Source organism: Budorcas taxicolor, chromosome 7 (assembly GCF_023091745.1).
Source record: "Budorcas taxicolor isolate Tak-1 chromosome 7, Takin1.1, whole genome shotgun sequence".
Classification (NCBI taxonomy): Eukaryota; Metazoa; Chordata; class Mammalia; order Artiodactyla; family Bovidae; genus Budorcas; species Budorcas taxicolor.
Window position 1 is genome coordinate 92545167 of NC_068916.1, and position 24627 is coordinate 92569793.

The window sequence follows — 24627 nt, forward strand, 5'->3', positions numbered from 1 at the left end:
TACAATTAAAATATTGCTTTTATTTGTGTGTTTAATATTTCTACATAGCACTTCATAAATTTCAAAATGAATACTTTTACTTCATTCTGAAACAGTATTGAAATAAATGTATAATTTGTATCATTTTCCCCATTTGGGAGGAGAAAACTGAAGCTGAGAAACTGGTTAATGGCCACACAGACATGACTCTGTGTCTGGGGCCACGTAAAATGACACAAGTCTCACTTGACCATGACTTTATGTCCTCTGTTCTTTCATTTGGGTCACATGGGTCTATTTCTCAGCAATATATTGTTATATTCTTATATAAACAAACTCACTTGATTAATTCCTTTTTCATTGACTTGGATAGTTAAAGGAATGGTTAAAAAAATTCAAATCCAAATCAGTAAAGAAAATTGAAATTCTAAAAATGATGCTCAGAGAGAAATCAGCCATGAGCAATATCAGACTATCAATAACACTAAAAATTATTACATACAGAAGTCGCTCAGTCGTATCCGACTCTTTGCAACCCCGTGGATTGTAGCCCACCAGGCTCCTCGGTCCATGGGATTTTCCAGGCATGAATACTGGAGTAGGTTGCTGTCTAGGATAACAAGGAACCTGAATATTTCTATAAATCATATTGATGATTTGAGAATTAGCACAAAATATTTGATGCTGTCATCTGATATTTTTGCTTCCCCTTAATTCTATTTATTCCATTTATTCTATTTTTTTGTTATAATGTCCTTTCACCTTGGCTTATATACAGTTAATCTGTACTTTCCTTCACTGGATTGCATGTTACCAGTTTGACAAGATTAACCCAGTAAATACCAAGTAGTTTGAACAGTAAAAACATACACCATTTGTATGTAGGCTTACCTTACTATTAAAATTTTCCTTGTGTTTGAAATTCAGAGCAAAAAATACCGAGTATTTTTTTATTTCTTCCAGAGTTAAGAGTAAGATTTTAAACATTAAGTAAGTGTAACAAGATAAGACAGCTTCCTGAGTTTAGGAGTGTTTGGTTAGATGGAGACCAGAGCACCAGAAGGGGGCAAGGGAGGGCCAGAGTCAGCAGCAGCGACCTTTGCCCCCTCCATGCGCACAGGGTCCTTTCATAGGGCTGCTACCAGCTCTCCCCAGGAATCAGGTAGGCCTTTTCTGCCCACCTAACTTCCCTCACTATGCTTTCTCCAAGGCCCTCCAGTGAGGTACCTGCTTACTACCTCCACAAGTACCTGAACCAATCCAAATACTTCATGTCACCCTGAAAGTTCCTTAATTCCCTTTCTGTACCTACAAACTGTTCACTTTTCCGTGGGTTTCATTTCTTCCAGAACTCCATCGTGGACTACTTTTAGCAAAGGAAAACTTAAAGAGTTTACTATTTTTCCTAAATTAAATGAAAAAGTTGCTCTCCTTGTCTTAGCTTAGAAGATACGTTTTTGAAGGCAGGGAAATGTTGACGTTATAAGGATGCTCTGACATGAAATCTGTGGGAGCAGATTCATGTCTCTCCTCCAGGGTCTTGGATTTTGGAAGTTACAAATCCAAGTCAGTACTAGATTCAATACTCCCCCATCTGAAGAAGAAATGAACTCTGAATTGGGTTGTCTTCACCCTGACCTAAAGGTGAAATAGATAATTTTATTCTCCCATATGTGTGACACAGCAGCCACGGCACTCAGAATAAATATGTCTTATATTTTAAAGTCCAAGGGGACCTCCTGAAAGAACCAGTGTGGCTTAGGGGTAGGGAGGAATTTATGCACATTCAGGCCTATATTTATATTTGCATGCTTAATGTTTTTGAGGAAAATAGTTTAAAGTCTTTCATCAGCAAAAGCCATTACTCTCTTTTAAAATTCTGACATGTGTTACACATATGTACTATGAGGATTACAGCATGTGAATCACTTGTACAGGAAAGAACAGTCTCAAAGAAAATCAAATAACGCGTGTCTCCTTCAGATTAAGACCTGACACTACTGTACATTTATGAATCTGAGGATCATTATTACTGTATGAGCATGAATGAATCATCACTCTGGTTAATAGCACAGTTGAAGTCTGAGATGTCTTTAAAAAAAGATATATATATATATATATATATATATATACATAAATAGATCAGCTCCCTCTAGAGCTCCTCAAGTTAAGTTGTTTCAAAGTTTGGAAAGGACCTTTCCACATTTTCATTGCAGATGGTAATTACACTCAGCGCGTCTGCTCGAGTGCCATCTTCACGAGTGCCTCCCGTCATTTTTCCTCCCTGCACGGCCCCTTGTGTGTGTAGTACCTTTTGTGCTCTTGGGCCTACTCAGTTAAAAATGTGCCCAGGGCCAAGATGACTAATCGGCCGACACTGGGTTTGGCAGAGTCTTTTCTGTTAACGTCTTCCTGAAGAGTCTATTGTACAGGTTGATCCCAGTAACATGCTACCCACAAAAACCTATGCTGCAACATAAAAACCTTGGTTCTGTCACGCAAGGCTTTTGAAGTACCTTTACTCATCATAATGAAATATACACACACTTTGGTAGATGAAATAAGAAGACTAAATTGCCCAGCAGGAAATTCAGACAAGCATGACACTCAGCTCTCACTGTTTTTGCTTTTCCTTTGAAAGCAGACACTTTCAAGTAAGCAGTCTTCATAAGGAGTATGGTGGTTAGGTTCAAGGATGATGGAGTCAGATTCTCTGGGTTCAAATCCCCACTCTGCCACTTCTGGTAGTTAACACCTTGAGTTAATTATTTAAACTTTTTCCAGGCCTCTCTTTTATTCCACGTCAAAGGGAGATAATAAATAAGCTAAGTCACAGAGTTATGGTGAGATGCCACCGACTGAATATAAAGCAACTAGCAGAGGACTTGGCACACAGTACACAATTATAACACGTGATCCCACAAAAACACACAATGCAAACTACTCCAGATGTGTAAACCAGTGCATTCTCTTTCCTCAACGTCAAAGGTAACAGAAGCTTAACTGAGAATGCATTTAATGACAGCATTATTTTTTAAAGAGCTATAGAATCCATAAAGGAAAAAAATTATGAAGGGCTGCATTTTCCTTAAGAGTTTGTGGTTCAATAATTCTAAAACCACCTAGTTGAGTAAAAAGAGCTGATTATCGTGTCTGTTTAAAATCCTGTAATCAGAATACTAGACCAGTAATAGCACCAGGCACTTGAAAATTAAAACAGAACTACTGAAGTCAGTCTGTGGCAACCTCACTTTCTGGGAACCAGTGAACCCTTTCAGAATTACTGGACTGGCAACAAAGCATGGAGCCGTGGCTTAGCAGTGCCAGGCTGGCGGAGACAGTCTTTTTACTGCTGTTTTTTTACATAGAAGGGAGTGTATCTGACTATGTTTTTAAAAAGATAGTCACAGAGATATGAAGTATGTCCAGAGGAAGGCAGTATAGCGTCGTAGTTAGAAGCACGCACAGGCTCTTGAATATGATGTCCTTAAATTTTTAGTTTTTGCTAATTGCTATAAGAATACAAAAGTGGGAATAATAAAATGATAATGAATCAAAAGTAATCATTAAAACAATAACAAAAGTGGGTATCACACTTCATAGAGTGGCTGAAGGATAAATGTGATAAAGCAGATACACGATTAATACTGTCAGCTACTATTATTACCTTGCCATTGATTTTGAATTTCAAAATGTATCCTTCCTTTTAGATATGGTATCTGTGTACATTTCAGTGACATCAACATTTGCACTGAGGGGGTAGTTAAGAAGTGTCATACAATGACTACACCCACCTGAATAAAGTGGCTGTAGCCTAGTTTCACCTCCATTACATACACTGATTTGGACTTGCTTAAATGCTTTTATTTATTTATTTATTTTTAAATTTGATTTTATTTTACTTTACAATACTGCATTGGTTTTGCCATACATCAACATGAATAACCAGGTATAAATGGGATAACCATACATTTTAGATGGCCCAGGGCACTCGCTTTATGCCTACTGACCTGGTCAATTATTAATAGTGTCTCCTTTCACTGTTAAAAGTGTTTGGGTTTGGACAGTAAATATGTATAATGTTAGTTGCTCAGCCCTAATGTATGTGCATACATATCATACAGAAGTTAAAGGTCACTCTAGCAAATGAGTAAGTCTTTGTGCTCAATGCTTAGCCATTGGAGGATGTACCTAAACCTAGAGAGTTATCATGAAAAACAAACAAACAAACAAACAATAACCATGCAGTTAAACACACAAGAAATACTCCCCAAAATTCTTCAATTCAAAACTTCAGGGCAAGCCTGAGCGCGGTGTGGCCCATCGCAGACGCACACGTAGCCTCACACCCTGGGTAGGTAAACGAGGCCAGCTGGAACTCCATGGTAGCCACAGGATAAGACAACATTCCCTCTTCCTGTGCTTTGAAGCCCTCGCTTCAATTCTTACAACCTTTGTCTAGTTTCAGGAAGGAAAAAGGCTCTCCGCAGGCAAGAACCCCGAGGGACAGGGTGTGTAAACCGAAACTTCTGGGGTCACGTGCATTTATGAAGATAAGTCTCCAGCCACCAGCCAGGGAATGGCAAGTTATGATTTACTGTCGCAGGCAGCCAGAGGAGAGCAGCGACCACTTCCCTTTCCTTTCCTGCCTAGACCGTGTGCCACGTGCAGACCCCTTCAGCAACAAAAAGGCATGTGGAAGGCAGGCTGAGAAGGGGAAAACAAAACAAAACGCATATTAACTGACTGACAATCTGGGAGAAGGGAAAGAGGACCAGTGCCTTATGAAAACACACGACGTGAGGGGGAAAAAAAAAGCAAGTGTGAGAAACTTACTTTACTAATCAAGAAAACAGCAAGCTAGTTGTAAGAAAAAAAAAATAAAAGAGGTCACAGATTAAAAAAACAGTGTAAGGGTTCATCAAGATGACTTGTGTGATTAAATGTTTTATTATGCAATCTTAGGAGAGTGCCCACCAGTCAGCAAGATAAAATAAAACACAGATTTGAAAATGATGAAGAATATATAGAAAGTGGATATATTATAAATGTATGGAAAGGAAAGGAAAGTGAAGTCGCTCAGTCGTGTCCAACTCTTTGTGATCCCAGGGACTGTAGCCCACCAGGCTCCTCTGTCCCTGGGATTTTCCAGGCAATAGTACTGGAGTGGATTGCCATTTCCTTCTCCAGGGGATCTTCCTGATCCAGGGATGGAACCCAGGTCTCCCGCATTGTAGACAGACGCTTTACCGTATGAGCCACCAGGGAAGTCTTATAAATGTGCAAGTGAGGACTAAAAACACCATCAGTCCAAAAAATTAAGGCAGGCTTAGCAAAGGAGATGCTTAAATGGTGACAATACATGGTCTTAAATGGAAAAACGAGAAAACTTTTTAAAACGCTGTAAATGTACTACATACCAAGCAATGTTTCTGATGCAACTAAGTAGCAGGTTCACAATATTCAGTTTAAAACCCACTTATAGCCTTTGGTAATTGGCATACACTAGAAATACTCTGCTGTATATACATGTGTGCATATATATGGATTTGGCAGGGGCAGGCATATATTCCCATATATATACTGGAATATATATGACCTATATATTCAGCTGGGAGAATGTTAATATACTGAAGTTTTTAAAAACAAGCATTTTCTTCAAGTCTTGGAAAAAAAAACACAAAGAGATAGGATTTCTTGCCACAAAGATATATAGCAGATAACCAGAGTGCAGAAGATCATGTTATTTTACAAATTCCTCTTAAAAAGCCTTTATGTTAGGGGTGAGGTGATGGATATGACTGGCTCGGTTGTGGCTGAACATTTCACAATGTATACAGATACTGGAGTCATCAGGTTGTATACCTTAAAAATACACAAAATTTAATTGTCAATTATACTTCACTACCTTTGGAGAAAAAAAAACTTACTGAATTTGCACATAGATGTTTGGTGTATTTGAAATTTCATTAAAGTTTTCAAAGTTATTCTCTAAATTTAACAATATTTTTATAAAAAGTTCAGATGCCAATTACCTGTGTTATTTTCAATGTATTTTAAAGACTGTATACTCTGCCACCTACCATAAACAGGGGGAGTGATATTCTAATTTATCAACCTTTCTAGATAATACATTATTACCATTAGGTTGATTTTTTTTTTTTTTTTTGTTTTTTTTCACTGGTGCCTTATTTATTACCACTGAGAAATGATTCCATAATACTGACCAGAGTGATTACACAGCTCGTAGAAACTTTCCATTTAAGAACCACGATGTCAAAACACAGCAGAGGCCATCAACAGTATTAATAAGGATTTTGTCAGCTTCTAATGATGATTATTATTGTATCAGATTGCAATTCACACTAATTATTAGTAAAAGTTTACAAACATTAAAAAGTGCATAATAACATTTGGATCTGATAGGGCTGAAAAAAGACATGAAAAATACAACACAAGGGCTTTACTTTTGTGATTGGTGTCCACATGATTGCAAGGTCATTTTCTCCGTCTTTTTCAGCTCCATGGAGATAAGCTGTCCTCCAAATGTTAGTAGTATCATACAGCACTGTAAGAAATTTGATTCCAGAGAAGAAAATATTTCCAGTGCTTAGTATTATTTTCTATTCTCTTTCCCATATCCCCAGTTCTCAAAAATTCTCACAATGGGAAATAAAAATATTAGTCGGAAAAAGTTCTCCATTTGGGAATAAGACAAAATTTGCAGACTGAACTCTGGTCTGTGCAGACACCAAACAGACTGAATTCAGGTAATATTCACATTAATGGATATTTTCAAATGTCTGTATAATAAGCAAAGGAGTCCTGATGAATCTTTTAGACTTAATTCATCAGCAGTGAATTAAGGGGATAGATTGTTTTAAAAAAAAAAAGTGTGTCCTATCTTGTGTACACCACCACGCTATGGAGCAGAATTTTTAGGCAGCCCTTTAAAAAATGAGTGGTATAAAAATTCACAGTAATGTGCATCATTTTTGTTTTTCATAAGCAATCGAAGAAGGGGGGCAGTGCTGAGCATCTATATTGTACAATACAAAACAGTGTAAATAACAAAGCAGGAACACACAGATACATGATGCTAAAAACAGTACTTTCTGGATGGTTCTTTTACTGGGTGAATACTCAGGCCAGAGATATTTAAACTCTGGGGTTCAACCAACCCTTTGCTATTAGACACAATTAAATCCTCTGACATTGTGAGGGGCCAGATGCTACAGGAAGAATCATCATCTAGATCACTGCTACTCTCTACAAGCATTTCATCATATGGTCAAGTGAAAGGATCCGTACAAAAATGACATCCAAACACAAGCCACATGATTTCAACCATTGCTAATGCCAGAGGTAGAGAAAAGTCTGTCTGCAGCCACAGCCTCTGCCCCCACTTTTAACATAACAAGCAGGTTCCTGCAAAGCAGTACAGCCATTTTCTTCTTCCCCTTTTCACTCTTGGAAATAAATGCATTCCAGCCAGGTCTGGAGATTGGAGACATCGTCAGGTGTTGAAGAAGGTCAAAGTGGAGTGTTAACTTTCAGATTTTGCTGCTTCTCCCTGGGCTTCCCCACTTTGTTCTGTTGAATTTCGCTGTGCATCTTCTTCCCCTTCTGTCTTGTTGATATCAAGACCTGCTAATTTCAAGGCTAATTCATTGCTGTTGCCACTTGCAGAGGAAACCAGGATATCATGTATTGCATTTCTTCTACCCGTTCTTCCTGAAGCAATAAAATCTGCATATGTAGTTTCCACATCAGTCATTGCTAACAAATATCCACATAGCAGGGGCTGATTGGAAACCTTCTTGTCCTCAATTCATTGGCTATCCTGGATTACTTTTTCTTGAATCAGACCTCCAGACTTCTACCAGAAACTGTTCCTTTGGAGATACCAGGCCTTCCCAGAAACTCAGAAAACTTCTCGGGCGCGATCGAGGCAGCGCACGTCCCAGGCGTCCGCTGCCCGGGGCTGCAGTGCCGCCGCGCCGGGCGCTGCGTGGTCAGCTCGGCCGGCCCCCACCCCACCTGCCAGCTGCTGCCCCATTAGGTTGATTTTTGACCTTTAGGAAGAACTCACAATTTAGGAAGGAAGTCAGATTCTGATAAATTCTGTAAAGACTCAATATTTTGAGTGTTTATAGTATATAGATTATCTTATTAGAACAATTTCTTTTTAAGCAGATTGGTAGTTGATTATGAACCTGTTTTATAGATGAGGAAATCGATGCTTTTAGAGAAAGTGACTTGCCCATATTCACACACTTAGTATGTGGCTCAGCTAGACCTATTAACTCTAAATCCTGTGTCTTTATACCACGATTATCTGTACATAATACCCTACACTTCTCCATCTTAAATACTTACACTGGTAAAGACTCATTCACTATCTTTCTTTCCCACTGAAATGTAGGCTCCAAGGGGGAAGGATCATATTTTCCAAGTCAACGCCACATCTCTTTCTCTACACAGTGACTGGCACATAGTATTTGTTCAAAAATTATCTGCGGAATGAATGGAGGTGCTGTTTACAGAAACGGAACAGAACAGGGAAAGTGATGGTTAGGAAGTCAGAGCAATGTCTGACTTGGCATATTTAGAAAGAGAGCATAAGCTGGGCTTCCCTGGTGGCTCAGACAGTAAAGAATCTGCCTGCAATGCAGGAGACCCGAGTTCAATCCCTGGGCTGAGAAGATCCCTTGGAGAAGGAAATGACAACCCACTCCAGTATTCTTGCCTGGAGAGTTCCATGGACAGAGGAGCCTGGTGTGCTACCATTAATGGGGCTCCAAACAGTCAGACATGACTGAGGGACTAACACAGATGAACACAGATGGGTTCCCCAGGGACAGACTCTGAGATTGAATTTAGCATGCAGGGTGTTACAAAGGAGCGCCCTGGGGAACAGCATCTGGGGGAGGGAGGGGTGCAAAGCAGGAACGGCAGAGAGCTGTTAAGGTCAGATGCAGGTCCAAGACAACCATGGACAACCCCCGAGGAGCTCTGGACCTAGAATGGCCCTTTAGAGTCATCCCAAGTTGGGTCTCAGGCAGCTGGGCCCTTAATCTCCCACACCGCTCTCTCTTTGAATACCCATCCCACAGCGGCCAGGACAATGCCTGATGAACCTGGCAGCTGAAGACTGTCCGCTGAGCGCGCTCCCAGGACATGGGACAACACGTTCTTTACTGAAGGAGTTGCTGGGCGGTATGTCACAATGTCCACCTCAGGCCAAACTGAAATTAAGCACTAGCCTTGTCCAATCAAATCTAAATCATTTTTTCCAAAATGCCGAGCACTCTACTGTTGTATCTATGTACTCAAGCTTACATTATGATTTAACTGATATCTATGAGATCAAGTAAATTTACCTTAGATTTCAGGTCTCACAATCTAACTCTGTACTATCTAGCCCATCAAATTTTTGCATTATCCCTAAACTATAGATTAAAAAGGGAAAAACACAAAATTAAAAGACAGAAAAGCTGATTATTGAAAAGCATAAAGAAACCAAAAGCACAAATTTTAAAAGGTATCCTATAAATCTACTGGGGTATAATTTGATTTTCTGAATTTCAAATGAAATGTATACGTCAGTGAAAGCAAGGTACACTTGTGATTTCAAGCCTAAGTGCAGTTACAAAACAATTCCAAACTTCAAATAAAGTATGCATCATCACTTTTTAATGTCTGCCATTATAAAACCACACCTAGGAGTGTTGGAAGGAAAAGGCAAAGTGACCACGGACTGAAAAATTTCATTGTAAAAGTAGCGAGGTCAGCTCTTTAGATCTCAGCCTTTATTTTCTATGATAAAAGGAAAATAAACACTGAGGTATATAAATTTTCAGACTAAAGACATTTGTGATTTTGATTCTTTTCCAGATATTACTTACTCTATGCCTTCAGACGTTTTTGAGTTTTGGCCTCTAGAAAATCAGGATAATCTTCATTTGACCATATTTGTTCAACTGTAGGCACAGGTTTACATAGAAATGGTGTGGTACTGGTCTAATTTACACATATTGGGGAAGTTTTTACTTTTAGATTCTAGTACAGGCATTGACCCTGTGATATATTAATATTATACTAAAGTAAGACCACCAAAACATGTGTTAACCAATTTGGGGTTATAAGAGCTTGCCAAACATTGGGGAAGAGGTGATGCCCATTTTTAAAAGGGAAAGTGACATCACTGTAATAAATGTAAGTCATAGGTTTCCTACATTGTTTGAAAATATATGAACAAGGATCTCCACATCCTTGGACCTAGAAACTTAGACCTTGGACCTTCTACCTAGAAACTTATGCTAAATACCTAGAGCCTGTTTGCTTGCTTAAACAACTGAACACTGTTACTGGAAGAAATTTCTATTCAACTAATTACTTATAAAGGCTGTTACAATGTACACTGTACTGATCAAAAAACATAGGACAATCCTTTAAGTCAGAATTTAAAAATATGATTCTGACGATATGTTGGAGTCGCTTTTCTTATGAAAGGACATCTCACATTTCTGAAAAGAGTCTGTGGATGTAAAAGGTTCGAAATATGTTCAGTTGAGACATGACTTTTAAAGACTGTCTCTACTGCACAAAACCATATACACATTGGGTGGAAGAAAGCACGGGGTTTGAATGAAAGTAGCTATTTACCTCTATGTCTGTGGCTGTACCTTAATATCACATATAGAAAACACATACATATACCACATGTGGTAAAAGAGCACTTCTGAGTTCATGTAACTGCTGCTACTGCTGCTGCTAAGTCGCTTCAGTCGTGTCTGACTCTTTGCGACCCCATGGACTGGAGCCCACCAGGCTCCCTCGTCCCTGGGATTCTCCAGGCAAGAACACTGGAGTGGGTTGCCATTTCCTTCTCCAATGCATGAAAGTTAAAAGTCCAAGTGAAGTCGCTCAGTCGTGTCTGATTCTTTGCGACCCCGTGGACTGTAGCCCACCAGGCTCCTCCGCCCATGGGATTTTCCAGGCGAGAGTACTGGAGTGGGGTGCCATTGCCTTCTCCGTTTCATGTCCTAGGGAACCATAAACAACAGTTACTATGCTGTAAGTGTCCTCTATCAATGTCCACTGTAATAGAGAACGCTAGAGTAGCACTTCAGATCACTAACAGGAAGAGGAGAACCCTGAAACCTATCATTTAGACATCTGATGACAGCGCGGAGGCAAGATGGCACTGAAAAATTTACACTGGGGAAGGGTTTATGTGTGAACGAAGGAGAATTAGTCTCTGGGCTATTTTTTTTTTTTTCAGATTCCATTTTCCTTCATGTGTCTGTTCATTAGCATTTCTTTCAAGGCTATTCCACGAGTTGAGTCAATGATACGGGGTTTATATTTGACTAACATTAAATATTGCCTTAGCTTCATGACTATGAAATAATTCCAACAGAAAGAATCTAAAATAAATATACTTAGGCAGCACGGTACCGGATGTTTAATAAGCATCAGTATTTATTATGGTAGGAAGCAAAATTTTTGTTACATCACACCTTTTGTTAAGTAGCCAATTTACCCAATGCGAAATCCCATAAAATGGTGAAGATATAAAAAAGAGTCAGTAGTTCACTAATTTAGAAAGTCAATTATATGTCACTGTTTCATATCGGGTTAATTACTTCATTTACATTTTTAGAATTCTAAAGCAGTGCCTGAGAGGTGGCAGATTGACAGCACTGCAGAGTGGAGTCCTTACACTATTTTCCTGAGTGTTAATAATATAAAAGGCAATATACGACACAGAGTTACACGTAGGTTTTCTCTAGTGAGATTACAAATGAAACAGACATGGTATGGAGATAAGAGAGCAACAGAGACGCTTTCAGAGGAACAACTGAAGAAGAGGGTTAACGGGAAATGGTAAAGCGGCAGATACTTAGACGTTGTTCTTCTAAGGCGTCTGTGCGTGAAAGAACAGGGGTCAAACATCTACAAAATATCAATACGTCTGAAGGGAGGAGAGGCAATGCCATTCAAAGTAAGTTATACGAAGAAACCTTGAGTGAAAAAGACATGAAGGGACTCCTTGTGGGGAAGGTTATCATGATCAAACGTATAAGAAGAGAGGTGGGGAGGAGGAGAGACTATCACAGAGCGCAAAAGAAAAAAAAAAGACAATGAACGGGAGTGAGGAACAGATGTTGCCTTTCCATAGTTCTGATCCTAACCCACTTCCACAGGAACCCCACCTGCCACTCCTTCCTGTGGGTGTCACGATGAAATCTACCGTAATACTACTTTCTGTCACTAAGTTGTCAGAAGAAAGCAAAGCTTCCCTAAGTCTGTCTCTTCCCACACAACCACCAGCATAAACTACGATCTATTAGTCCTTCTCCTCCTCAGACAGACAGGACGGGAAACTCACTGCTGAGATTTCCTAGTCCTTGAATTAAATGTATCAGAAGTTAATTTGGCATTGCGTGCGCTCAGTCGCCAAGTCGTGTCCGACTCTTTGTGACCCCATGGACTGTAGCCCCCCAGGCTCCTCTGTCCACAGAATTTTCCAGGCAAGAATACTGCAGTGGGTTGCCATTTCCTCTTCCAGAGGATCTTTCCTGACCCTGGAATCGAACCTGTCTCCTGCATCTCCTGCACTTGCAGGCAGGTTCTTTATCACTGAGCCACCTACGGAGCCCCGATTTGACACTGATGCCGCTTTTTATTTTCTGTGGGAGTGGATGAGTTAGGCCTTAATGCCTTTAAACTTATATTCTGATAGTCATGAACACAATGAAGTTCTGTCTCTTACGGTCTTTTACATAAAGGAATAAATGCACACATAGCATCACGTTTACTGAAACCAGCTGAAACAGCAATTACTACTGGTGTGACTCTACCTAAAACAGGAGAAAAGAATGAGAAGCTGTTCAGGACATTAGAAACGACCTAGTCCAGCTCTTTTTCATACAGATGAAAAAAACAGGTAGAATGACTCAGGTGGCACCTCTAGTTTCAACAGGCACGGGATAACCCCAGCTGCAACTCCCAAGTCCCACGACTGATGATGGACGGACCTTCTTTACCCTCCACCACTGCCTACATGAAAGCACGTGGGCCATTAGTTCCCAGTGGTGAGCCCCAGTGCTGTGCTTCCGTGGAACACTACAGGCTCCAAAATGACACGCCGTCCACGCAAGTTTTGGGGCTGACAGGCCACCAAGGAGATTTGTACACATAAACTGCTTTAATTCTGTGGACTAAACGGCGGTTGTTTTGTTCTTTTTTCTGATCAATTTGGCAGGTAAAGTCAGTCAAACTTGTTTCTTCATGTAGACACTGCCTTACTATGGAAATGAATGTGGAAACATTCATCTTTGTCAGAAATTATGTCAAATTATTCAAATTTATTGGTGAATTACAGCAAACATCCCAGCTGATGAACATCTCAGTCATATGTTTTTTTAGAGAACACTTATGGTTCTCAAAAGATAACATTACAATGAGCCTTCCCATTCTGAAGCCAAGATGTTTGGAGAGGACATGGGGTCTGTTATTAAAGATAGTAGTTTTTTAAAATCATAAAATATTCCAAAGATGTCCAGCACTGTAAGTAGGAAAACATATTCCTTTAAATAGTGTTGCTATTGTTTTCTCCTCTCCTTGTTATGGTCTTTTCAAGACCCTTAGGAAGCTGTCTCTAAGACGCTTTCTGTCAGCTTCCATCTTTTCCACAGACACACAGAGGCCTTCACATCAGCACTGCTTCTCTGGCTTGAGGTAATAAACGATTAGCTACAGCACAGTGGTGTGATGTTCATGTTATTCTTTGCTATACTACACCCGGCCAATGTCTCAAAAATTAATGCAAGTATATCAGGATCTGAAATTAACTTTTTATAGCCAAAAGCAACGTCCTGCTAGGAGGAGAAAAACCTATTATAAATGGGCTGGCCTCTGATTGCTTGTAGATGGTGAGAACCAGGAAAATAACATTTCAAATTATACAATGTTGAATATAGAAAAAGCTGCCCCATATTGATTAATCAGTGTTTTGTTTATGAACTGATAAGGTCTAACTAGGTAGTACCTATTCTTTGTAAGTGACAGATCTATTACTAAAGATCAGACAGGAACCTAAATTAGCTAATGTGCTTATGATGCTATATAGAAATAACTATAAAAATACTTGAATGAAAGATAAAGCCAGTATTTCTCTCTGAACCATGTATTAACTTTGAAAGTTTTTTTTCCAAAAAATTACATAAAACTAGTCACATTTAATTTATTTAAGTTGTATACATTATTCAATAAACACTATCAAAAAATTAGTTCTGAAAGAAAAAAAATTAGCCTACGATAAAGCAAGTATCCATTTCTCTTTATAACATTTTAAATAATTTCTCTTTAAAATGCTCATTTAGTATAAGCTAATTTGGGATGCTATAATGCAAAGATATTTTACAAATTTTATTAAAAACTGCCTAAGTGTTTATGTTCAGCTGCTTACCAGTAACCAAGTTTCACTATGCTAGTTTGTTTCTTTTTGGTTAGAATGCAAAACAGATGCCATGAAAACACTAAAATCTGCAAAAATACTTTATTCTAAATACTCATGTTAAAGATCAGTATCTTTAGCTAATAAAAACAAGGCATGATTTAACTGCATATTTTCATATATATAACATCTGGTTACAACTCTACAGGAGACGAATAAGAAATTTCACCAGCTCTCTTACAGATCTGATTAATTAGGAGAACAGGCAAAAACATTTTTCTATATTCTATAGGCTACTGACTGCTTTCCACTTATGCAGGGGACGTAAGGAAGAGAGGGAAAAGAGAGTTTTACTATAAAAAATAACATAAAGTCACCAATATTCTTAGAGATTCCAGGTAGTTCTGTAGTTTGAAACATGAGTATTTAAGTCTAGAGTGGATGTTAAGATTCTAAAAAATGAATAGAATATTTATATTTTTAAGTACATCAAAATATATTCCCAATTGAAAATGTTTAGTTAATTATGTTATCACTTTATGATCAGCTAGTAACCACAGCTCTAATCTATAAATATAGTTATGAATGGTAGCATATCCAGGTTTCCTCTACTTATTTGCAAGTGCTGAAACGGAAGATTAAATACACTCTTTAAAATAGTTTGTAAGAACTGCAGACCATTTTTGAATTAAGAACATGCCTGAAAATTACAAATAGGATCACTGGGATTTATATAAGCAAAAGGTACAAATTATTGCTATCTGTGGTCTTTATTCCTATGCTTTGCTTATCTTTCTCTTGACCTTTATCCAAATGAATCACACTAACTCTCAAATGCTTTCTCTCACTTGATTTCTAAAGCTGTTCATCACACTTGCTGGCTAGAAGCACAGCTGGCAAGGGATCTAAACCTCATCACTGGGCAAACTTGCCCTTCTGGTTTTGCCAAGAATGACATTTCCAATGGAAAAGAAAAAAAAAGTTACTGTATGGGATACTGGATACTGTATTTGTGTGTGAGAACCAATAGCTCCACCCTCTTTGTCAGTAGTACATATAGGCATTAGAAATAAAACCAAAATAACAAAGAATTAAAGAGCCTAGAGTTCTCTAAATTCAATTGTTAATTAAAGTAGGAGCCCAGAGATCAGCTGAGTATTTTTACTCTTTTCCTGAAGAAAGAGGCAACGGAGGATAAGCAGTGCCCCCTAGTGTCAATAACCACAGACAATAAAAGCTAAAAGAAAAGTTGCTAATGTTAACTTAACTAAAATTACTAAAACTATATGCATGTAATAAATTATAAATCCATCGTTATTCAAATTTTAGAATTTACATGTATATAAAGTCATACCATATAGTCATTTATTTAACACTGATTTGCTGAGGAATGTGTGCTCACAGGAGCGCGCGCACATGCACACGCACATGCACACACATACACGGTACACAGTCTGACATGGCCAAGATGTCTTTAATGTTCCAGGCAGCTCAGAAAAAATATTCCACCCAGCACAGCAGGCCATGCATGAAGCGGGTGTCAGCAAGCCCAGCAGAATCACTCACTGTGAAGACGTCTAATAGGAACTGCTGAATACACAATACAGGCAGCATGGCCTGAATGGCTAGAATGGAGTGGCCAGGACAGAGTCTGAAGGTTTCAAATCCACCCGAAATTATAATTAAACCTGCAATGGGTATTCAGACATTTTTCTCTCTCTCTTTTTCTTCTTTTGGTAATAAGAGGCCAGCATAACTAGCCTATATTAGAGAGAGAGATTTGAGAACACTGCAGCTTTTACTGTGCAGTCTCTGAATACTGGATCCTAAATTTCAAATGCAAATAAATAAAGTACACAACTGTCTTTAGAAGAAAATGCAACACACGAAATTCAAATATTAAAAAAAAATTACATAGATTTTATGGCATTTCAATTTGGGGAAATTTTTCTGATATAATCTATAAGAAAACTTAAAAGTTGTACTAAGACCAATGAAGTATCTATACAGTGACATCTGTGACAAAAAGGTAAAGTAAGCTTATTTTATTAAATACTGTCTAGGTCACTGATTTACTAAGAGCAATTTTTGTCATAGAACTCATAAATGTAGACCAAAAACCGGAAAAAGAAAGCACCAGTATAAATAAAAATGATAAACAAGAAAGAATAAAAACCTAAGAAGACTAGGTCTTCTTATTTATGTCTCAAATAAACTAATAGGAAACAAATTAATAGAAAACCTATTGCATAATTTCATTTGAATAAAAGCACAATGCAAAAGATAAGTTCCAAGCTATTTAAAAAATGCATTTATATAGAAAACTGTTAGCTACTTTCCACATAAACCACTAATGCATACACTACTAGGTTTGCATTTAAAAAAGCAAGGAACATAATTAGGCTTTTATGAAAAGATTGCAATGTGCATTTAAATTGCTCCATCTTTAAAATGAGGAAGGTGTAAATGCAGTTGTTTATTAGGCATAAACTCCATGTCCAAATGATAAGCGTAGATAGGTATTTAGGACTTCAACTAAAACTTCTGGTTAAAACAGGAGCTGACACTTCAACTGTTTAAATTTGGTTAAAAATTAGTTCTAAAATGTCCACTACTAAGTTTTTCTAAAAGTTTAACTTTGGCAGGACTGTTAAAATTTTTAAATGATTAAAGAACAACAATAACCTTCTTGGGTAACATTAACAAGTATATAAATGCAGATGAACATATTTATGTCATGTTAATTGTATTAGTATTTATTTTGTTACATCAAAAAGCACAAGGTACTTCTCAGAAAAATTTCCACAAGAAATGAAATTTTATCCTTTATCAGTAAAAATGACCTGCTTAGATAGGTGATAGTGAAAAATCAAAGCTGCATGTCTAATTTTGAGGGGGAGAATCCTGATTTTTAATTTGGCAGAACACTTGCAGAATACGTTACTGCAATCGTCACTAAACATCACGTAATTTCCTTCAACAGGTAAAAACATTGTTTTAGGAAGTTGCGTTCTTTTACCTCTTTTACAAGTTTTTGTTTTCAGGGATACTTACAGTTTTATCTTTAATTCAACTCTAGAATATCTGGTGGTTGTTACTGATGTAGATATAAAGTGATATGAGATTTTCAACCCCATCCCAGAGCTCACCTATATTACTTGCTAAAACACCCAAGAAAAAGAGAGAGAGCTAAGTTCTAAAGATTAAGAAATAAGACAACACTGTTAAGAAAAGCTTTCATTTTGGGAGATAAAAATTAAGAATTTTTAGACTTAACCCAGCACATTTCTATATGTGTTGATTTTGGGGATATCTGAATATATGTCCAGGGCCGAATTTTTCCTGTTATAGAAAAAGGCAAAGGTAAGTACGTCTACGCCTGTTGCATGAAAAAGATGCTGGATTAGAAGCAGAAAGACAGTAAAGCTAGGTTTATACACAGACCAACAGAGATAGTGATTAGGAGCTATTATTATCCCCATGAGTTTAAAAAAATAGAAAAAGGTCTGCAATTCATATACTCTATTATCAGCATTAACATGCCCACTGATTGCATTTGATTCCTTTACAGAATATCTCAGATAAAAGTTTAGAAATACGTGTACACAGACACCAACACAAAGATAAATTTTAAAATATGAGCTTTTAGCTTTAGTTTCTTAAAGCCTACATAAAAATGTTCAAATACAAATTTTCTTTTGCATCTGAGTTCTAAATAACTACAAACAAGAAGCTTTCTGTAAAGTGTTTAGAGGCAGAAAAAGAGTATAAAAGATCATTTCAAAGGAAGGTATTTTCTTAACATGAATATTTATTCTGATATCTAATAACTATGTACCTCTTTATGCATACGGTGTCTGTAAAGATTACTCAATAAGAGTTTCCACATACTTAATCATACACATGTATCAAATTTTTAATCAATAACTCTTATTATAATCAAAACATTTTTTTCAAGATGATAAAGCAAAACTATTACATTTTCAGGAATGATTAGATATTATTAAAAGTTAGAAAAAATAAAAAGGGCAAAAAACGAATACTAGTCTTTTGACATAATTTCTTTAGCCACAGGTATTTTAAATATCATCTAGACACACTCATTTTTTGCCAATTGTGGTTAGTACTTGCTTATGAATCAATATATATTGTTCATTTATATTATCATGGCCCATGAGTCGGGGAGTATAAGAGGAAAGGTAGTAAATGATTATTTTATTCAGAAATTATATAATATTTTATTTATGTTTTGTCCTTAGAAAGGTAACATTTTTGCCTAAAATCAAATGTTTTATTTAACTTATATTTTACATTTTATTATTTTTAAAAATCTGCAACTTTTATATATAGTGAGAGTTAAAAATCATAGCTACAATAAAAACTTAAGTCTGAAGCAACCAGAGATAAAATAATACCATAATGAATGACAGGAAATGTACAAGCGCATCTTTAATGATGAAATATCAAATTTTGCTCATTAAATAAACAAGAATACATTTTGAAATTTTATGAAGAGATATATCTTTAATATATAATTAATGATTAATTGTTTTTACTACAAAGTTACTGTGGTGTTATTAGAAATTCTTAGATTTACAATATGCTGCACTAGAAACGTGGTAACTTCTAGCAATTACCAATAAACATATGAAGCTTTATCAAAGGGAAATAGTTAAGAGGACTGAAATCATTGTATCCTTCCTTCTATGATTCAAAAATTTTTATTCCTATATTTGAAAACTCATCGGCTTGAAAGCTTTTTATAAATTCCTTGTTTCCTCCTTACACGTGGGAAAAAGTAATGGATTTCACTGGACAACTTTGCACCAGCTATTTCACCATCTTTATGCTTACCAGGACCTTATAGCAAAACCCTCTAGTTTTCCCAGACATCTTTTAGAGTCTGAGCACAGCGAACATACTTTGGCCTTAGAACTCCATATCCTCCCATGCAAGGAGGAGTCTGGAGAACTTTTCTACTCTTAGATCCTGGATTATTACTTGCGAAGTAGTAATAATAATTATACAACAACAGTAGACATTATACTACATCCTGGTAATTACACCAGAAGTCAATATCCTTTTTCCCCCTACCCAAAAGTGAATTATATTTCTTCAGCTGTGTTCATACATGAAGCTGATTACGTAGTATAAATTTAGGAGGAAGAAATACAGCAACTGTGACTGAATTATAGAGCGGAAAGGCTGGCCAGCTCAAGGGTGTACCTATACTTATTCGCAGCTGCTCATGTCACTTGCATTCAGGGTTGTCATTCAAGTCTACAAGGGGTTTTCAGAGGGTCTTCCGTAGCACCATACACTTGTTGGTTGTATGCAGTCAATGGTTCTTCAACATAGCTAAGCAAAAGCACTTTCCAGCATCTGAATTAGCTTGTTTGATCATGAGTTGCTGTGAAATACAGACCCTTCAGACTTCTGAGGTAAAAGAGCTCTCTTCTACTCATGAGATTATTTTACATCTAACAGGAGCTTAAGATATATACTCACTCATTCAGATATGCAAATTCAACCACCAGAGACAAGGAAATTATGCAAGATGATGCACATTTCATTTTAGCTGGAAAAAATGTGCAAACACTATACAATTCCACTTCAGAGAGCTTTACTTGCACCAAGTTGAGACGCACTGAACAAAAGTTGCAATGTAATATCCATGTCTCCACAGATTGGATTCAGTGTTCAAGAGCTGTGTTTAAGTACTTAAAGAGGTTTTCACATTTTAATACTTTTATAGACCTTTTTCATAGGTATTTGCACAAAATTTTCCCAAACTACCAAATTTACAGTCAACCTTCAAAATATAATTATGTCACTATTTTATGAGTACTTTTTTCAACTTATATAATTCACATACAAATATGATTAACGTTTTGGACCTTTTAGTTAAGTTCCAATCACCCACAAATCTAATTTTTCCAATATAAGGCCTTATTTTCCAATATATGTTATTTACATCAATAATAATTCTGATTACCAACACTTCTACTTGCTGAGTAAATTTCATATAACTCATGTATATCCCTGATTAATGCTATAGCTTTTAAAGAACACCCTTAAGGGAGCAAATGACATCATCTAACAACTTGACGTGCTTATTGCTCTTATATAATAGACATTTAATTCATTCCAGGTTTAATTTTAAAGCATGAATTCTAGCACTTGTGAAGCAAATGAAACATGATTCCTAATATTTTACTATCAAAGTTTATAAAACAAAATTATTAAAAGAAGGCTTCTGTGGCTTGTGATATACTGAGTGATGCCACAGCAATACAACTGAGTGAAATAACTGATGTGATGTTTTTCTGTTCAATTTAATTTCTATGCTTTAACCATTTTCAGAAATAGTGACCTGTTTAATGAAAATAAAAGAGCATAGATGAAAATGTCCTGATTTGTAGTGAGTGTTACTAAATATGCTTTCTGAAACCATTAAGGGATTGTAGCAGAGTTTAATCACCAACAGCACAATAATCAAATTCAGCCACGACACATTTCTAAATCTTTGCCAAAAGTAAACCTTCTTATAAATTCACATAGGCTTGGATGAAACAGCAAGCTGGTCAGGAGGAGGATACTGCCCTGCATCCAGGTTTGTCTCACCAGTCCCTTACTAAAGATGTAGTAAATAGGTTCTGGGTAATGGACATTTTCTTGATAATTAGCTGTGTAGACAAATATGTTCTCTGGCAGACAATATAAATGTTGATTTAAGGACCAGCCAATAAAGAGTGTTAAACTGTAAAACATTCACTGCTCAGTTTCTTACAGATTTGGTTGAAGACTGAATCGTAAAACTCAGGTTTCCATTGTCACCAAATAATGTGCAACTACATTATGATGTAATGAAAGATATTTCACTCATACTTGATATGTAGCTGCTTAATAATTTTCACATTTGACAAGTGTATACTATTCAGATTAACATAACTAATAATGATCAGTAGTAACATACAAGTCATTCTGGACCACTGTTTGATAGTGAAACTAATAAAGCTGCTTATTTTCTTAAACACATAGAGCAATGCATTTCCACTGAAACTAAGGAATCTGTAAAGATAAGTGGTAACCTATCACAAACATTAGTAAATTTTTTAGTTTATGTCTAGGTTTAAGGGATTATCTTTAAAGAAGATGGTTTTAGCTGAAAGAGAGATATACTGTTTTAAAAACAAAAATAGCACAAGATAAGTGGCATATACTCTGGCAATTTTCTTTAACACAGCTTTTTCAAATATAATCTAGTCTACAGTGCACTCAAACTGAAGAAACATCCAAATTAGGCAAGGAAAAAAAAAAAAGAGAGATACTTATCCTAGCAAAAAAGAGCCTACACTCAAAAGAACATCTGAATAAAATTGAGACATCTGCAGTCAAGTTTTACCTTCTCCCTAGAATGTTTTGAGATGAACTCAGTGTAACACTGTCTTCCAAGAAAAGACAAAGTGATCAATGCAAGAACACATCAGACTGCCTTGGACAGGCCAATCAATGCAAGAAAGAACCTTGCCCAGGGCCTTATGCAAATAGAAGCACGTCCTGCAACCTAGGGAGGGAACATGCGCAATAGATCAATTGGATCTGAAAAACCTTATAGCTATATCAGCTTCAGACAGTAAATATATACTGATGAATACCATACACTTCCCACGAATTCTTAAAATGTGTTATTTTTATGAGCTAGGGAGAACTCTTAAAATGGGTTATTTTTAAGAGTTAAAAACTCTTTCTGGGATCTAGAGTGAAGTAAAGGGGGAAAAAGCATCACAGGAGAAACACCCAGCATTACTTTTAAGGTTTTGCAAATAAAGATTTCTTAAAACTTTCTGGCATAGCTGAATTCTGCTGACATTTCAGAAGGTCAGTTTTTTGTATGTTTGGTACGAAAGGGAAATAAAAATCCAGAAAAAAGGAATACTGTTCTTGAACAGGGAATAATTGAAAATGTCACGGGAGAAATAATTCAAGATATAAAATTAGAGTCATCATTCTCAGACTAAAACTCACCCAGTCACCAGAGAATATTCTCCATAGTGGCTAACCTACTGATATTCGGAGCAGTTTTTCTTTTAAAGTTAGTATCTGTATGTCCAAAATCACTCTAAAATCTGATTAGAATATATAATAAGCTTAAGGGCTACTACACAAAGCTCTGTCCCTCTCAAATGGTCTTGAAGGCAAGTCAGATGCTTTATGAGGCTACATCAGAAATATTCAATTACCAGGTTTTCAAAAGACTACTTGAGTACAAAATTATTTCAAAACTTAAAAGAAGTTAAAAATTATATTTCAATCAGGAAAAATAATGGCAGGAAGTATAATATAGACACTGCCAAGCAAATAAGAAAAATTCTGTAAATATCTACTAATATATTTACTTTAATTGTCTTCCACTTTGGAATTCTGGATTAAAATTTTTAGCTGCAGATGTATTTTCTATCAAGTATGTAGTGAATGCTTCTAATATTAAAAATAACACCATTTTTCTTTTAGCTATTGATATACAAACCTTCCCTGGAAAACTACTACATAAAAAAAGAAAATCAGACTTCTATTATAAAGTCCACTATTTAAAGCAGTTTATTTGACTGTTAAAAGGACAAAGATATCTTAAGACAGTGGTTTATATAGCCAATGGAGAGAAATATGAGACTATAGAGGATAAACATAGCTTATTTTTTTTCACATTTCTAGTGCTTTCTATACTGCTAAGTTTTAGTTTCAGTTTATTTAATAAGATTTCTTTTCCTAAAGTTTAACAAAATCTGTCATTCGGTTGTTTACTGAGACCTAAACTTCTATAAAAACTTTAACTATTTACATGGAGTAAGCATAATATAACATCAAAGCAATATAAAAATCTCGTTAACTTTTCAAGAATTAGGTATCAGGTGAAACACTTATAATAAATTGTAAAGGCATGAAGTATTAGGTTAATTATAGGTGCTCAAACACTTCCTTTTCCAATTTTAACTTCAAATATAAGAATTTTGAGTGGTCTGATATTCACAGTGAAATATAAACTCCAATTTATAGTAAGTAAAATACAGAGGACCAAGCAACCATAGTTTCATTTTGTTACAATATTTAAACTTATATTTTCTCTAATATATAGGAAAAATGTAGAAAAACAATTTTAGAGTATTATCACCTAATATTTGATATGTCTTAACAGTGTGATAGGCACTGAATAATGAAATTCTATTCTTCCTGATATAAATCTGTACAATATGTGTGATTTTTGCTTTTAAAAGTATATCCTCAATTTTGTCAGGTAAGATATTTATCTTATCAAAGAAGTTTGTGCTTTGAAATAATTTCTTTAAATGGAAAGTTCCCTCATTAATTAAAAAATTCTAGTTTATTAGAAAAATATGTCATATATGTTTCACAAAACCCATCAGAGGGAATGTTTCATGGTAAATTCACTGATTCTGAGATGGGATTTCAATTGCAAACTGAATGAATTTTGATTCTGACTCCTCTTTGTTGTACAGCTTTGGACAAGTTCCTCAACTTTTCTGACTTCTTCATCTGTAAATAGGCCTAATAATACCTACCTAATAAATTTAAATGTAAGCTGTACAATGACTAGCTAAAATAATGCTTAATGAACAAATCTGTTTATATCCTAAACAAATGCTCTCTTCTGAATGGCAGTATGCATACTGGTCATGAGTGTGGGCTTTGGAGTTCCACAGTCTAGGTTTAAATTCTGGCTCCATCACTTACTGGCTGTGTGATCTTAGTTATAATTAATATTTTGCTGTTTCCTCATACATAACTGAGGATTATAATACTACTTCCACCATAAGGATTACATGATTAATATTGATAAAGCACTTAAGACAATGTATGGTACTTGGCAGGTGCTACGTTATATAGCTAACATTTCCAGGTGTAACTTATTGATGTGGACAGTGTGAAGGAGCAAACACTGATAGCAGAGATTGTTCCAGTAAGACTTGAAAGGTCAATTCCATTTAGTCGGTATTAGAAGACAGCTGTCTACTTCCAGCATGGAAGAAGCAACAAAGAAGAGCCAACCAGAGGCTTGGCCAAGGAAACTCATCTGCTTTCCAGATTTTCATAGTGTTTTCGATTTTTCTGCTTAAACTGAATTTCCAGAACACCACATCAAAACATACTCAAAACTTAAA

The 24627-nt window shown here is 36.3% G+C and overlaps 1 protein-coding gene across 4 annotated transcripts in view; it reads right to left on the minus strand.

Annotated features, from left to right (window-relative positions):
* FAM172A (family with sequence similarity 172 member A) overlaps nt 1-24627 on the minus strand; it is a 407588-nt gene that overhangs the window by 141302 nt on the left and 241659 nt on the right. The gene's annotated exons all lie outside the window — the stretch shown is intronic.